This window comes from Equus asinus, chromosome 10 (assembly GCF_041296235.1).
Source record: "Equus asinus isolate D_3611 breed Donkey chromosome 10, EquAss-T2T_v2, whole genome shotgun sequence".
NCBI lineage: Eukaryota > Metazoa > Chordata > Mammalia > Perissodactyla > Equidae > Equus > Equus asinus.
This window is the reverse complement of record NC_091799.1, coordinates 13258053-13275020: the sequence shown is the minus strand read 5'-3', so window position 1 is coordinate 13275020 and position 16968 is coordinate 13258053.

Sequence of the window (16968 nt, the reverse complement as noted above, 5' to 3'; positions counted from 1 at the left end):
CTGGAATTAAAAGGCTTTGAGTTAGAATACGTAAAACGTCAGAACCGTGTCTGGCACGTTGAAAGTGCTATGTGAATGTTTGTTTTATTGACACTTAAGTTCTCTTTGAGAAGCTAGACCCTGTTACTTCACCCCCACTCTAGAGATGAGAAGACTGAGGACAGACAGAGGGGGATAAAGTGACCTGCTCGGAGTCCAATCTCACCTTACAGACGAGCTGAGGACAGAAGGGTATGAACTTGCTTAGAGCCAAGAGGGCGAGTGCTACAAACCAAACAGACAGAATCCAAACGTCCAGCCTGCACCCCTCCAACCCCCCACTGGGTCTCCTAGCAAAGCTCACTGCCCAGTTGCCCAGAGCTATTCAAGCCATTTTGACAGTGGAGAGTTTCCTTATAACAAACCAGACAAGTAGCTCGTTCTTCTTAACTAATGGGAAGAGCCGGTGCCTGCCGAGGACCTCTGTCCCTTCCAAGCAGGATAATTAAACGTCACCTGCCTCATTTCCTAAGGGACCGGCGGCTGTGCTTGATTCATTAATTAACTGTAGGCAGTCCCTGCTTCCACCAGGCATGATAAACATCACTCGTTATGTGCTTAATAGTCTCTAGACGCAAGGCTAAACACCTTGGCGGCATTGTCTTGGTTCTCTCCACAGCCCCTGAGGCAGACACTGTTGTCACCCCAAGTTCGCAGGCGAAGAGTTTAGACCTCAGAGCGGCAGACTGGAGTTGAGTTGGACTGACTCCCCAACACGTGCTCCCAATACCCTCCTTCCAGATTTTCCACGTTCTCCCCAACCTGGGAAAAACGATGGAAACATTAATAGGAATTCCATATAAGGAGACAGAGAGAGAGAGAGAGAGAGAGGGAAAGCCAGGAGAGAGACACAAACCAGCCAGCCAATCCACGCCCTAGGAGTTGGGACAAAAATCCTTTAAATCAACATTTTCAGTCAAAATCCCCATTATGACAACTGAGCAACTAGGTTTTTTTTATTTCAAGATTGCTTGGATCCTGGCAAATGTGTGCCAAGAATTTTAAGAGGAGCATCACTGCCAAACGCTCTCTTCACCGTCCAGCTCCGTGGCCCTCCACTTCTCCCCTCTACTTTTCATTCACACTCTGCAGGATGTCGTCCCTGTGGGTCCAGGCAGCTGCAGACCTCCGGAGTCAGCTCAGGCTCCAGAGCTCCTGACCTTGTGAAGCGCTGGTTTCTTTCCCGTGCTGTGCAGAGAGCTGGGCCCTTGGTGCTTGTGATGATGTAGCCCGAGCCCATTTTATTTAAACCAGGACTGAATATTCCCCACAATGTAGGGTGGGTGCATCTCTTAGCCTCACTTTACGGATGGTAACAGAGGGGTGAAGTGCTTACCCACAGTCACACAGCCAGCAAAGTGGTGGCTGCACTGAACAGATTTCATTTGAATAACGATGCCCCGATGGTCACCACCAGACTTGTTCTTTGTGTGACCAAAACGTGACCTGATTTTAAGCAAAACCCATTTCCAAAAGTAAAAAAATAGGGGGGAAAATGAGGAGTCACTGGTCTGACTTTATAGAAACAATTCACCACCAGGTTTCCTTAAATAGCACGTTCTCCTGATGCATGCAAAAAAGGGCTAGAGCCACACACAGTTCTCTCAGGTTGGCAAAACAGGCTCGGGGGCGGGAGGAACCGCTTCACGCCACCCTACTGCTGTTCCTTCCAGTACAATATGCTTTCAGTTGCGTGGCAACTTCAGGCTACGGTGGCTACGATGTCCCCATCACCAGCATCTTTCCACAATATGGAGCCTCATGGACATAACTCAAATCCAACAGATGGCCAAGTTGGTTGAAAAACCCCAACATACCGGAACACCCGTGGCAGTTGATAGGGGTTCGTTTTCCACTGAGCGCTGATGGGGCTTTTGTAAGATGGGCCCGGTGCTGTATCTTCACGTCCATACGTGTCTTGGGGGCAGATGTGGGCAGTCCCTAGGAGAGGGGCCGGGGCTCGACCAGCATCTTTTCTCCCTAGGGCTCTGCAAATGCACGTGCTCGATGACCTGACCTAGAGGGAAGAACAATAGTAGTGATGAGGGGATCGCAACCTTCTAACCACAGCCACACATAAATTCAGATGCAGTGAATTAAGCTCTTGGGACCGAAGGGTATGCACCCAGCTGCTGTTTCTGCCCCGAGCCTCATCTGCTGGGAGAAGGATGAGCCAAGGACTTGAAGAGTAAAGTTTCTGCCAGGATCTGGAGAGTAACAGCAGACAGCCTTTCCAATTCTCTTTCTGGGAACCTTCAGGAGGGGGTGAGTTCACCATCCTCAGACGAGTCCAAGTAGTGGCTGGCCAGCCACTCACGTCAGAGACGAGCTGGCTGAGCTGGCCCCAGGGGACCCTTCCAGCCTGGGATGTCCATGAGAATTCAGAAGGAGCTACTGATGGCCACTCAGAGTGGGCACCCCGATTCCCCGGCCTCTAGTTCAGCTGCCCGGTGGGTCTCAGGGCGCCGAAAGGAGCCCCATCTTGAGTCTTCTAAGTTCTCCTCTCCCCAACAGGCACTGGGCCAAAGGCCTGAAGGGGCTGCTGTTTCCACCAGTGTGTACTTATGGAAACTGCCCGTGCCTGGGGGCGACTGCTAAATTAACCTCTGTTTGGTCACTGAATTTTCTTTTCCCAGTCTGGACTGCTGAGGGGTGTTGCCGCTGATTGAAGGGGCCCCGTGGTGGGTCCTTTTATGTCCATGAACCTGTGTCTACTCAATTCCAAATCGTCTGTCCAGGTCAAGCCCATTTCGAGAATGGATGAATTTTTTTTCAATCTTGAGAGATGGGCAAAGCCCCGACACGGCGATTACTGCGTGACGTTGGCTAGGCAGAGTGTGCTCATGTCCTAGATCAAGGGCCTGCGATTGGGCATCTTTCGGACGTGACCAGGAGAATAACGAGGCATCAAAGTGTGCAAGAGAGAGGGAGAACGACGGGGTTAGACAGCCAGGCGTGCCGGGGGACGAGAGTGGGCGGGCGTGTGGGTGTGCATGTGAGGGTTCGGGCACACACGTGGCATGTGGGTGTTCCCGTTGCCCTGGTTTGGAAAGACAGTCTCGTCTGTTTGAACAGAAATTACTGATGGTTTTTAATTACTGCAACATTTTAAAACGTTGTGACAGCAAGCTTGATATGTGCATTCTTTAAGAATCTTCAAGGATGATGGATGAGGAGGAGACGGTGCTGAGTGAGGTGCTCGGAATCAGTCAAGGGTCCCTCGGGGCTCCTTACGTGGATCACAGTTCATCCTGACAAGTCCTGACAAGGTGGGGGAGGGTGACGCGTGGTTTCCTCCATTTCAGGGGTTTGCTCCTTTGGAGAGGCATCAACTGGAGCTCTCATGATCTGATCTTTACTTTTCCAGGCAAACCGCTTCCCCCAGCTGGAGCGAATCCAGGTAGTGCATTAGTTCAATCATTCATTCATTCATTCACTCATTCACGTGCCACCCACTGTGGTTGCAGAGACAAAGGTGAAAGGCCCTGTAATCTGGGAGCTCAGAGGCGGGAGAGCTTGCCGGTGGTTGACGAGACAGGGTCCCCCGAGTCAGGTGGAGCCAGACCCGGCACTGTCCTGTGGTCACCACGATTTATGGAGGGTTTATCTTTTAGCTCTCCTGACAGCCCTGTGGGACAAGAACGATTCTTCTATTTTACCCATTTTACAGTAGAGAACCTGAGATGTGCGGAAGGGGAATGGCCTGCCGACGCTGCGCCGTGGCCAGGACCCGTCTCACTCCGGAGTCCACACTGAGCACGGCCTCTGCTCCCCTCCGTCTGGCCTGCTAAAAAATAGGAGATAAAAGTAAAGCAGTGCCTGTTTGGACTATGCAAAGCTAAAATTAAAACGATCTCCCATAACCCGTCTGCTTCTATTAGCACGGACTGGCGCAGGATGCTGTCTACTGCTCATCTCAATAAGACGATGAAGATGGAATACCCGCTGTGACTGACACTTGCAAACATCATGACCCAACAACAAGATGTCGTGTGAGGCTGGAGCCCTTTCACTGCAGCAGAGAGAGAGCGCTTCCTCCCCTCGGGACAGTCTTTGAGAAGATGTCGTGTGCCCTTCTGCCGCCCAAGGCCCTACAGCTTACGACCTTCTCTGGGCACAAAAACTGAACACATGGACTCGGCCTTGCTCTCCTGTCAGAATCCATCACTGCCACCAGCCCCCGGTGCCCTGGCTGACGATGGCAGATTTGGATCGGGGGTGAGCAGGAAGGAGGGCATGGGAGGAGAGAAAGGGGCAGAACAGCCGGCAAGCAGAGATGAGCACGGCAGACCAAGGCCGAGGCCAGTGTTCTGGGGTGGGGGGTACAGGGGTGAGGCGTGGGTGCCAAGTCTCCCTCCTGCCCTGGCCTTGCCGCTGCCTGAACCCCTCCTCCGGGTGGCCTGGGTCGGCCCAAAGAGCAGCAGCTATGGTCTGGGTTCCAGCGAATATTCCCACTGCCCGGAGTCAGTCTCCGCATGGCAAAGTGGGGAGCGATGCATGACCCCCTTGTAGTCCCCCAAAGAAGCCTGGAGGACAAATTTCATCCTCAGCCTCCCCGCCCGGTCCCTCTCTGTCCAGCACCTGTGCATTTTCTTCATGGCCCTGCTTCCCGGCACCATCTCACTGTTGACTCGTTTGCCCTCTGCCCCCTGCACTGGGATGGGAGATCCACGAGGGCAGAGCTTTGTCTCTCTTGTTCACCACCTCCCCCTGCCAGCCACAGCAGCTGTTGGTTGAATGAAGGAAAGACCTTCCACATGAGAAAGCATTTGCTTGAGGCTCTGCGCTGGTCCTAGATTTTCAGCACCCAGGCCCGGGGGTGGCAGAGCTTCCCTCTGCCCCAGATGCCCACTCTGAGACGCTGGGATGGTGATTCTTCCTGTTGGGTGATGAGGAAATGTGGCAGCAAGGGGCACGTGACTGGCAGGGTATCGGGTCAATGAGCTCAGGGGTGACTCCTGGCCCAGAGCCCCTATCCCCTCACTGGGCTCCCCAGAGAGGAAGGGCAGAGCCGGTCTCAGCCCCCTGTCCTGGGGACGCTCAGCCCCTGCAAGACCCCTAAGGGGAGCTGCTCTCTCCCTAGTCCATCCCACACGTGTCCTGAGCTCTCTCACAGCCACAGACGCCAGAGAGCCCCTCCCTGGCACAAACCCCGCTGGCTGCCCCGCTTCACCTCCTGGATGGAGGGCAACCTCAGCTGTCAATGCAGGCTGGACCCCTGCCCCTCTCCAGGCCTTAGGTCAGCCACACCCCAGGACTGGCCCTCCCCAGTGTATGGTTTACTTTCACATCTCACTGCCTTTGCAGGTCCCTCTCCCAGAGATGTTCCTTCTACCCAACCCCATCTGACGAACTCCTATGCACCCTACAAGGCCCAGTTCGAATGCTGCAGCCTCCAAGACACCAGGAGGGTCAAGGTCCTCATCCTTTCTGTGCTCACTTAACACTTTGATCAAAATTCTAACATCATCTTTTCTGCAATTGTTTAACTCTATTTGAGCATAAGTACAGAGGCTGAGTCAGACTGACTTATTCATTGAACACCTACTGTGTGCAGGCCCAGTGATGTGTGCTGGGATACAGGGGTAAACAGGACATGCCCAGCCTGCCCTCTCAGAATTGACCATCGAATGGATTTGCTGTCGCCTCCTCTGTGCCTATGACAGAGTCCGGCCTGCAGGCTGCACTGGTCCAGAATTTGGACCTGGGGATATAGATCTGGTGGTGGCCACACCGCAAAGCCCCCAGTGCCCTGGGAAGCATGGTGGGCAGATACGGGCTCGGAGGGGGACAGAACGGGGCTCTATCCTGGCCCTGCTTACTATGTGGGTGAACACAGGCCCTTTGCTCAGCCTCTCCAAGCCTCAGTTTCCCCATGTGCAGTTCTGAGCTACACAATTCTGCTGACCTTGTGGGGTAAGGGTGAGGTGATCCTCGGCTCCCCCAGGTTAGGCCGACCCAGCACTGATGCTCCGTGAACACAGCTGGAAGAAAAGGCTGGGGCCGTCCTGGCAGCAAGGGCTGTGCTCGCACCAACTCCCACCTCTTCCTCCCGGGGGTCTGGCCTGGGGGCTGGGTGCCGGTCTCTGGAGGCCCAGTCCTGCTGGCTTCACGCATCCTGAGGGGGCGGATAGGGGGGCTTTGACCAGAGGGCCTCTCTGCCTCTGATGGAGCCTGGAGGGGGGCTGGCATTTCCCCCTTGGCCCCCTGCCCATGGCCTTGCCCACTGGCCACCCTGTAGCCTTGGGTGCACCCCTCCACAGCCCCGCCCGCAGGCCCTCCCTCTTTCTCTGGGCTATGGAAAGGCCTTTGCATTCTCCGTCTTCCCCTTGGCAACGCTCTGGCTCCAGAGGCTGGGGGCGGGGAGCAGTGGCGCCCGAGGCTCTGGGGAGAACATCTGGAGGCTCGTTAGCATGAGGTGCAGAAATGGGGTGGCCCTGCGCCTCCAAACCAGGGCCAATCAGTGTGCAGCTCCCAGCCCAGGCCGGTCTCCACACTATCGATCTGCTCTCAGCAGCATCAGCAAACGTGATGGGGGAAGGGCCAGCCATGGAGCCTGCCCTCCTGTGCCTTCCACCACCATCCTGGGTCTCGTCACTGATGCATCATCACCCTGAAATGAGGGGCGCATGTTATAGAGGGGGATGACCTTGTCAGGGGGAGAGAGCTCTCCCTGTTGGTGGTTCCTGCCCCACCACACCCTCCACGCCCCCCTTCTCAAAGCCTAGGGTGTATGGTGGCTCCCGCGTAGGGGAAGGGACTCCCTGGCCACTGTCCTCGTCAAGGTACTATAATCACACGCAGCACCGTAGGCTGCCGACACCTGCCAGCCTCCCCACTGCACCCACCTCGTTTGCTTTGCTCTGTTCTGTTTTGGTGAGAGTTTGGGGGAGTTATGTGGCCACAAGACAAACAGAATAGTGGCTTGTGTTTCACACGGGGCCTTCGCGTGCTCTGAGACCCTGTGGCATTTGCGAGATGCCCAATTCTCCCTTGGAGGAGCCAGGACCAGCATTTTGCAGCCCCCAAGCCTGTGCCTCCGTTGGGGACGCTCTCAGGGGGCTCCCACCCCATGGGCCAGGTGTCGGGGCTCTGGCTGGGGTGGGCCGTGCTTGGGCTGAATGTCAGTCCCCTCCCCTGAAACCTGGCACTGAGATCCCCCCACCCAGGGCCCCCTTTACATGTAGTGGCGTGCAGCCCATGAGAGTGGACGAGAAAGCGAACAGTAGCTGCTTCCCGCATGGACGTCAGCGACAGTCTCCTGTGCCGTCCTGGCTTGGCCAATAGGGGCTCCCACAGGAGGTGAGTGGAGGCCAAAGGGGAGAGAGGTCAGGTCGGGCGTAGACCCCTGGCCTCCTCTCTGCGGGGCTGTGTCAGTGGGGTTGTATCTCTCCATGTCACGTCCCCCTCCTCTGACCGAGCTCTCTCCTTGGGCCCCATCCCTTCAGGCCTTCGAGTGGGAACCACACCTGGGTACCACACTTCACCTTGCCCACTTCTTCAGAAAAGCCCCTTTATTAAACCCTCCTAGAGCATTCTAATCTCAGTGACCTGGCGTTTTCCCTCTGGGACCCAGTCCGATGTGCCCTCCTCCCAGCCACACTGGACAAGGACTGGCTCCCTGCATCCTCACCAATACTGGATGTCATTACTCTGTACAATTTCTTCTGATTTGTTGGTAGAAAACTATACCTTGCAGGCTGACCTTGACTTTTCCTGCCTGCTGATGAGATTAAGAATCCTTTCACACATCTGCTCACAGCATTTGCCCATGTTTTCCATTCCTGAGTCTTTGTGGCTTCATATTGATCTGTAGATGCTCTTTATATATTCAGGATATGAATTCTTCATCTGTTTTATGGGTTGCAAATATTTCCTTCCAGGCTGGTGTCTGTCTTCACCTTGGTTCAGGTTCTGTCATCGTGCTGACGCTGACGGTTTTCATGGGGGGTACAGCTGTTGAGCTTTTCCTTTGGGACTTCTGCGAGGCTGATAAAGGTCCACGATATTTTCCTTACTGTTTGTGCAATTTTGATTTCTATGTGTAGTTTTTAACCCATCTAGGTTTTTTGTGGCTATGAATTAGAAGTTTACCTATTTTTGTTTTTATTTTGTTTTGACACTTGAATGGCCAATTGTCACCTGTTTCCTATTAAACTGCAAATCACATTCGGCCACAAATCATGTTCCATAGATGCAGGGGTCTGTCTGGGTCTTTGGCTGGTCTGTTGATCTGTCGCCTGTCCCTTCACCAGCATGTAGCAGATACAATTTTCACGGCTCCGTGGAACCACTGTCACCCAGACGTGCGGGGCGCCTCTCAACGTTCTTTTATCTTGCCGTCAAAACGTTCTCATTTCTCTTCTGAATGATCCATATAATGAACTTGTGAGGTTGGGGATCCTTTGGGGACTTCGATCAAGACTGGATTGAATTATAGAGTAATTTGAAGAAGCTTGACACTTGGAGAGGTAGAGCCGCATGGCAGAGACTTCAGGACCAGGAGGCCTGGGTTCAAATCCCAGCTCTGCCACTCCCTCAGCTGTGTGCCCTTGGACAAGTTGCTTGACTTCTCTGTGCCTCTGCTTCTTCACCTGTAAATGGGGCAATACTAACACCAATACCACTCATAGGGTTGGTGTAAAAAATAAAGGAGCTGAGATACGTAAAGCACAAATTAAATCTCTTTTAAGAAAAATCATGATTGCATTTACTACTAGAAAGGAAAAAAAATTCTGCCAGTTAAGCTGTGATATGCCCTTGATTGTAAAGTATATCTCGTTTCAGAGACGTTCAAACGCAAAAGGTATGTTTATTAGAATCGATAGGAGAGAGTACAGTCTTTACAACATTATGATTTCTTCCCATCAAGCAGCCTGGTTTTTATCTGTATTTCTTTAGGTTTTCTTTATTTATCTTTACATAAGCTCTTTAGGGTCTTCAATAATTTTTAGGAGATTAAAGGGGTCTCAAGCCAAAAAGTGTGGGAACCACGGCTCTGTAGATCAGAAAGGCAGGGAGAGCTGAGGGGCGTCCTGAGGGGGCTGCAGCGGCCGCTGGTCAGTCCACACCTACTGCTGACCGCAAAGACACGGAGAGACCCTGGCTGGCCCATCAAAGTGTGCTGAGACAGTCTTCAGCAGGCGGCCTGCGGGCGGGGACACAGGCAGCGCTCAGGGACGAGCCGAGCTGTGCAGCCCCCCAGCCCCGCGTCCCCCGCCGCCCGGGAGGCCTGGCGAGTGTGCAGGACAGAAACGGCCGTCAGAGACGCGGATCCTGAAGCAGAGGGCTGAACCAGGGCTGCTCACTGACACTCGGAAAATTCCGCTCTGCAGATTCAGGCGAACCCAATGAAGATTTATTAGGACAATTACGAGTTCAGCAAGTTGGCCAGATACAAAATAAACACTTTAAAAAATCAATGTTTTTGTCCTCATTACCGTAACCCAATTAGATATATGATGAAAAATCGATTTAATTTGAGGAGAGGTACAAAGGGGGCTTAACTGAACCTGTGATATCTATTTATGTTTTAAAACTAAAGCAAATATGACACAATAAACACAGAGAAGACCTGGGTGGTGAGCACATGAATATTCATAGTGTCCCTCTTTCTCTGTATTTTTCTTATGTTTGAACTATTTCATGACACAAGAGGACGATAGATCCTGTTCCTGAGAGCAACAAAATCACCCAGACCTCAGCCTATAGCCTACTAGATTTTATCTCCCCATCACTTCTTCTCCCCTTTGTCTTCCTCTCTCTTGGGTTAAGATCTTTGTTTTGTTAGACTATACCCTTGGGTGATTCTTTCAGAAAGAGGGGTAGCGGTAAAACTCCTCTCATGTTTGAATGTTTTTATTTCACTCACAAACCAGAATGCTGGGTTTGGAAGGAAAGATTTCATAACATCTCTCAGAACTTTGAAGGAGAGATCCGTGTCTCCTCTCACTTTGTGTTGTTATTAAGAAGATGACTGACGTGGATCATACTCCTCCGCAGGTCATCCCCTGTCCCGTCCCCCCCGCCCCCCCCCACTCTGTTCTCGCTTTTGCTCTCTCATTCTCTCTTGCTCTCTCTCTGGGAGCGTCAGGATCTTCACTGTTTCTGGAGATCTGGAAACGTCCCACCACGTGTCTAGGATGGGCTGTGGTCACTTGCTCTGCTCGACCCCTGGTGAGTTCTTTGAGACTAAGAGGATGTCCTTCTGTGGCTCTGGGCCATTTGGCCGTTTCCTCCCTTGGTCTTGCCTACTCCACTTTGAGGTATCCGTTAGATGCCTTGGGCCTCTGAGCCATCCCGAGCTCCCCCACTTCACCTATATCTCCCATCACTTTGCCCTTTAAGATGAGTTCCTCAGGCAGGGCCTGGCCTGATCTTTCAGCTCTCTGATTTGCTCCTCAGATGTCTCCCTCCTGCTTTTAGCCTGTCTATTTTAAATTTCTAAGATCTCTAATTAGTTCTTTAATACAAAAGCCCATTCTTGCTTCATGAACACGATAACCCCTCTTATCTCTCTAAAGATAGTCATTATACTTCTCTTGAAGTCTCCCTCTGTTGACTCAGTCAATGCTGCTTCCCTGGATGTTGGCGTTTCTGTTCCTGAGATGCCGGCTCTCTTTCCCGGGGCCTCTCTTCCTCCCATGCTCGGTCCTGAGGGCAGCGGGCCTGTTTCTGCTTAGAATCCCTATTCATCTGTCTGCGGCTGCTCTGTCTGCTTCCAAGCCTCTGACGGAAGACGGGGAGGTCCGTGTGTCCCGGCGAGGTGGGCGGGGAGTTGCTCCCTTGGATTGGGGTCCCTAGCTTTCACCGAGGGTCAGTGGTTCCCTGGTCACTGTCCTGCTGTGGTGGCCACTCTCAGCCTTAATCTCAAGGAACCGCCCTGACCATTGTCCTGTCCCTTATCTTCATGGCTCTGGATGTGGGGGCCTCGAGCTGCATCTGTACCCGTCCTCTCGGAGCAGCTTTTGGGATGTGGGTTTCCCCTGATTTTGTTTCTTTGCATCTTTCTGTGATTCCTACAGAATTCTGATCCCCTGAAAAGACTCTTTTTCATTGTTTTAAACCAATTCTGTGACAAATTTTTTTCTTTTAAAAACATCTTTCTGGCACTTGGTAGGTTTTCTGGGGGGAAGATGCTTAGTTTCCCATTTGACTGAAGCCCCAGGATGTTGTTAAGCGCACCCCGAAGGGCAGTTTGCCCCGGACGCCCAACAGCCCTCTGTCCAGGGCAGGCGCCGCGTCAGCACGTCCTGTGCATCGAGTACCAGCTGCCGAGAGGCCGCAGCATCCTTTCGTTCTGGATGATGCTCTTGGACTGAGACTAAAACTGGGATCTGTTACATCCTGAGACCACACAACCAAAATAATAAAAATTACAGACGAAAGTCGTTGGTGACTTTTGGGGCGTTTCTCTGAGCCAGAGACGGTGACATCTACTCCCCGACGGAGATGCCGGTTTACCTGGGGTTCCCCTTTGCCCCTCAAGCTGCCCAAAGCTTCTCTTTGTCCAAATGCGGTGAAGGCGGTTGAAGTTTTGGTTCAAAAGGCTCCCTCCGCGCTGGAGCAGTGCCAATGGCAACAGAGGAGGCGGGCTCGGGGAGATAACCGAGCAGACTAGACAGGAGTTTAGCACCAGGGACTCATGAGATGTGCTCCTTGACGGGCCCCTGGGAGGACCACACAATGACCTCAGTGGTCCCGCCATGCTAGGGGACTTCAAATGCGGACCTGCTGTCCAGGGACAAAACGGCCCTTTGGCAGTGACACTCAGCCCACAGCCAGCCCTACCAAGACATCCTGTCCCTCTAGATGTTGACCAAGTGCCGCGGAGAAAGATGTCCCCATGCATACCTGCTCCAGCTCACGCCACCTCCTCGCCTCCTACGTGCGGCAGCTCATCTCTGTCCTAGTCGTCTTAATCCGCCTTTTCCCCAGCGTGTCGTTGGGCAAGTCTCTCTGTAACTCGATCAGCGGTGGGACAATTGGATCAGGGTGTCCAGATCGCTGTCCCCCTTCTTACCACGTGAATGTCACAGGCCCCCAGGCACGGAGACCTGCTCGTTTCCAAAGTCTCATCTTTGGAAAGCAGATGGCGAGCCTTGGGCTTTATTGAATTTGCGTTTATGTTTGTGATGCATTTGATTGTAGCTGGAGGGCGGCTGCCTCATCCAATAGCGAATTTGGCCCGTCAACAAGGTCGAAACCTGCTTACCTGTAAGAAGCTGTTTGTTCTGCGGAGGTGGTCTGGCCTCCGGCGGGCGGCAGAGTGGCCAGTGGCTGAACGTTCTCCCTGAAGAAAGCCTGTGAACCTGGGCACTGACTTCAATCAGGAAGCCTGACCGCCTTCGGCCCCAAGGCTCCACTCCTAGGGATCTATCCTAAGGGACCACAGGCACGGGTGTGCGAGGGTGTGTACATGCGTGGGCATGTATATACGTCCATGAGCATTCGTTGCCCCACCGCTACCACTAGTTTAAATTAAAAAGCCAACAACCCAAGTATTTACCAACAGAGAGCTGGTTAAGTAAATTAGAACAAGTCATACAACGGAAAACTGAGGGTCATCCAAAGGAACATGGCAGCGCTGGGTGTGCTGGCAGTCGACGTGTCCAAAATGGAAGTGGACAGGCTGGTGGGAAAATAGCTGAGAGGAGGCCATTTAAGAAAATAGTGATGGTTCCTCAAGAAATTAAACACGATTGCCCTGTGATCCAGCGATTCCTCTCCTGGGTATAGACCGAAAAGAGCTGAAAACAGAGACTTGAACAGACATTTGTACGTCGACGTTCATAGTAGCATATTCACAAGAGCCAAATGTCCGTCAGTGGGTGATGGGTAAACAAGATGCGGTCCATCCACACAGTGGAATATTATTCAGCCTTAAAAAGGAGGGAAATCCTGACGCACACAACCACACGGATGAAGCTGGAGGACATGATGCGAAGTGAAATAAGCCAGACAGAAGGACAAAGTGACCCCACTCATGCGAAGGCCCTAGAGGAGTCAGACCAGAGAGATAGGAAATAGGATGGTGGTGCCGGGGCTGTGGGAGGGGCCGGGGATCAGGGTTTCATGGGGACAGAGCTTCAGTCTGGGAAGATGAGAAAGTCCTGGAGCTGGATGGTGGGGTGGTTGCACCACAATGAGAATGTGCTTCACGCCGCTGAACTGTGCCCTGGAAAATGGTTAAGATGCTCAATTTTGTGTTATGTAATAGACAAATAAATGTTAAGTAGTGAACAAAATTTAGAAAAATTTTCTAAATGGTAAAAAGAAATCCTAAAGATTATGCACCGAGCTGTTCGTAGTGGTCACTTTTTGAGCACGAGATTCCAGGCCTTATGCTCTCTGTGTCACATATTTCGCTCCTGTTTGCACTGTGATAATAAGAACAGAGTGGCACTCGAGCCCCGACTGAGCGCAGGTGCTGTGCCCACGGCCCAGCCCGCCCGCGACGGTGCAGCCACCACTCTCCCCCCGCAAGATGAGGAAACCAGGCACCGAGAGGTGAGGGGGTGGGCCCCTGCCTCTTTCCACCTCTGTCACCCCCACGGGGGCAGGAACCACGTCCCTGACAGTGACGATGATCTAAACGTCCAGGGACAGGCTCCCCCGGCCGTGCTCCCCGTACCCTCTGCACAGCCTGCGCCCCAGTCGAGGCTTCAGATGCCGTTGGTGCTGAGGCCGGTGGGGGCTGCACAGAGCCTGCCAGGCATGGCCTGCAGTGTCTCTCTGATCTGATCTCCAGATCTGCCCAGCCCCAAAGTGGGCATAGTGGGTAGGGGTGGGCCGGGGGCCACTATGACCTTGGGGCCAGAGCCACCTTTCCTTGGCTGAGGCTTACGGAGGCGGGGGCAAGTCCGAAGGATCAGGCTGCCAGGTACCCAGTACCAGGAAGGGAGTCAGCAGGGGGAGGAGCTGAGATGGCCCTGGGGTATTCTGGGCGGCTGTGTGCCCCTGGCCCTCATGCTGTGGCTGCCCCACTTGGCTCCTGGGCCCCAGGCATCTCAAGCCTTGAGTGTGTGTCCCTAGTCTCGGGACCACTTGTGTTTATGAGCAGACACGGGAGAGTGGGCGAGGCCTCATCCTCAGGGGAGAACCCGCTGTGAGGGGGTTACTGGTGAGGGCGTGCTTCTTAAACCTCACATTACAGCCGACCCTGCTCAGGACGACAGAGGGACGGGAAGGAGCTGCCCCGAGCTCCCCAGGGAGATGCGTCATCCTGGGGTGGCTCTCCGTCTCCCAGCAGCCCTTAGTCAGCCCTCCTCAGCCTGGTTTCCGTGATTCCACCAGCCAGATTGCTGGATTTTTCCTGCCTCGAGCATCTCCCTAGGCCGAGGGGCACTGGCTGCAGCCGCCCCGTGTTCCCCGGGTAGCAGCCTGGCCTGTCTGGCTCAGGTCCCCAGTCCAGCTTCAGTGCCCCCACTTGCTCCATTGCGGGCGTTGGGGAGCCAGCCGGAGCCGGCCTCACGTGGCAGAGGCGATGGGGGATTACGGCGAGCGCGGATGACAGTGTCAGAGAGATGCAGAACAGCAAAGGGCTTATTAAAACGCCGAAATTGGTTCCAAATGAGGTCAGCCGTCGAAGCGCCTTGGAGGAGAGCCAGGCGTTGAGCAGCCAGCAGTGGTTATTTCCTGACAGGGTGGCAGGGACATCCGGGTGCCACCCTCAGCCCCCTCCCACCTTGGGAGGGCAAATGGCACTGGAAACATCAGAGCAGAACCAGGTGGCAGGGGGTGGAGCAGAGGGGCCGAGCGCCCCCCTCCCCCTCCCAGGGCTGGCCAACCCAGCACCCGTGGTGTCCAGAAGGCGCCGGAGCAGCCAGGTGTCTCCCCCGACCTGGCCAGGGCAGGGACAGCGAGCACCGCTTCCTCACCACAGGCTCAGATTGCCTGTTTTTAAAAATCCATTAATGCAAGGAGCGGCACATCGCGGCTGAGGCCGTCTGATTGGACGGGCTCCCTCCCGCCCCCAGCCCGAGCCTCCCCAGCTTTTCTCCCTGGTTGCATTTCTCATCGGAGCATCCGGCCCTTCCTCCTGACTCCAGTGGAATTTCCCTGACCTTGGCTCCCTCCAAGCACAGGCGCCCACCCCCCGCCCCCCCCACCCCGGCTAAGAGCCCACTTTAGGGGCCTTGACCTCCAGCACCTCCAGCGCGCTGCCTAACTGCCTCTCTGAGACTGAGGATGGTCCCAGTCCTGCCCCCCCAAGGCTGGCAGGGGTGACAAAACAAAGCAGGTGAAGGGCAGGGTGTGAACATACTTCCTATTTCTTTTAATTACTAGTTCTCGGTAATTAGTATTTCTGAAATCAGCCGAATCAGTTTCGTCAAACGTGATAGGAAGGCCGGCGTTCCAGCCCAGTTCTGAGCTGGAGAAAGAGGATGCCTTTTGAAGCCTGTTAAAAATAAACACGTGTATATGCACTCTGCTGTTTACGAAGAGCCGTGCAGGCCTTCCCCCCGGGCACTTCCAGAGACTGCGGATCCTACCGCATCCAGAGAGGAACGGAGGCGGGAGGTGCCCTGAGCCGCCCGATGCCACGGTCAGGGCTGACGCTCTGTCCTGGGGCTCCGGACCCCGATCCTGGGCCCTGGCTCCCAGGCCTCACCTCCTCTCACTCCCCAGAACCGCTGGATTGAAGGGAGCCAGAGGGATAAATTCCTGTTGTCACCCAACTCGTCAATCTCCAGATGGGGCGGGGGTCTGGGGGCAAAGTGCTTCTACAAGGATGCCCAGCCGGGCTCAGCAGGGGCGGGGTTCAAACACAGACTCTGACCCTGGCTCTGCCCGATGAGGGCCTTGGGGTCTCCCCTGCCCAGAGGGGCACCCACTGCTCGTTCTTCCCCTCTCCCAGCGGAGCTGCCTGGATGGCTGGGGGCTTTCCCAAAGCTGGACGTGCCCTGGAGTCCGTCACCCCCACTTTGAATCTGCTAACTTTTCTCATCGTATACACGGGGAAAACGGGTGCCCGCCTAAGGAGTCATCTCGCCCCTCGCTGTGGCCCCTCCCTGACCCTGGGGGTGAATGTCCATGGTATGTCATGGTCTCGAATGCCAGATGCCGGCTATCGTGGCACAAATGAGGGGCGTGGGAAAGAATTTGGAGGATGTGGACGGTGCCCCCTGGGGTGGGGTCTTCAGAACCTGGTCTCACATGGTCCCTGGCCTGTGCTCACTGTCATCCTGCAAGGCAGGCTTGCCTAAGGGGCCTTGGGATGGATGCTGAAGCCTGACATCCCGGTGGCCGGAACCACAGGAACACGGTCCTCTCAGCTTCCCCCAAGTGCCCCCTGTGCTCCAGGAGGTGTGGGCCGCAGGACCTCCCTGGGCTCCCAGTTCTCTCCGGCCTTGGTGGCTGTGACCTCCTGGCCCCACAGGGCCTGCTTCTGCGGCCCATCAACTTTCCTTAGGTCCAGGAGGGTGCCTGTGGCGTCACCCCCTCGTTCATTAGTTCATTCACCCCTTATCTCGCCCCCGCTCTGTACCGCCCGTCTGGGAAAGGGGACCCAGCGCGGGACGGGGCAGACAGCTGCGCCCCGCCGAGAACAGCAACTTTGGTGTCAGTTCCGGCAGAGTGGCACGCCCCATACCCCAGTGGTTTCTGCACTGGGCTCTCGCCCGCCTGGGCCTGCGGGTCGGGGTGAGGGCTCCGCTCTGCGTGCAGCCGAGGAGGAGGGTCCCCTGGCCTTCTGTTGCGTCTTTCTTTCTGCTGCCCAGTCTAGCTTTGCAGGACGGCATGGCCGCAGTGAGGCAGAAAGAACCTCCCTCGCGGGCCTGGGGAGGCCTGGAACTTTCTGCAAACTTGATCTTCATGCAGAGACGGTCATTTCTTCCTAAGGAATGATGCTCAGAGAAAAACCAGAGCCCAGCGTGGCCTGCTCAGGGCTGGCCTATACAGATCCTCGAGGACTTGAAGTCAGGCTCC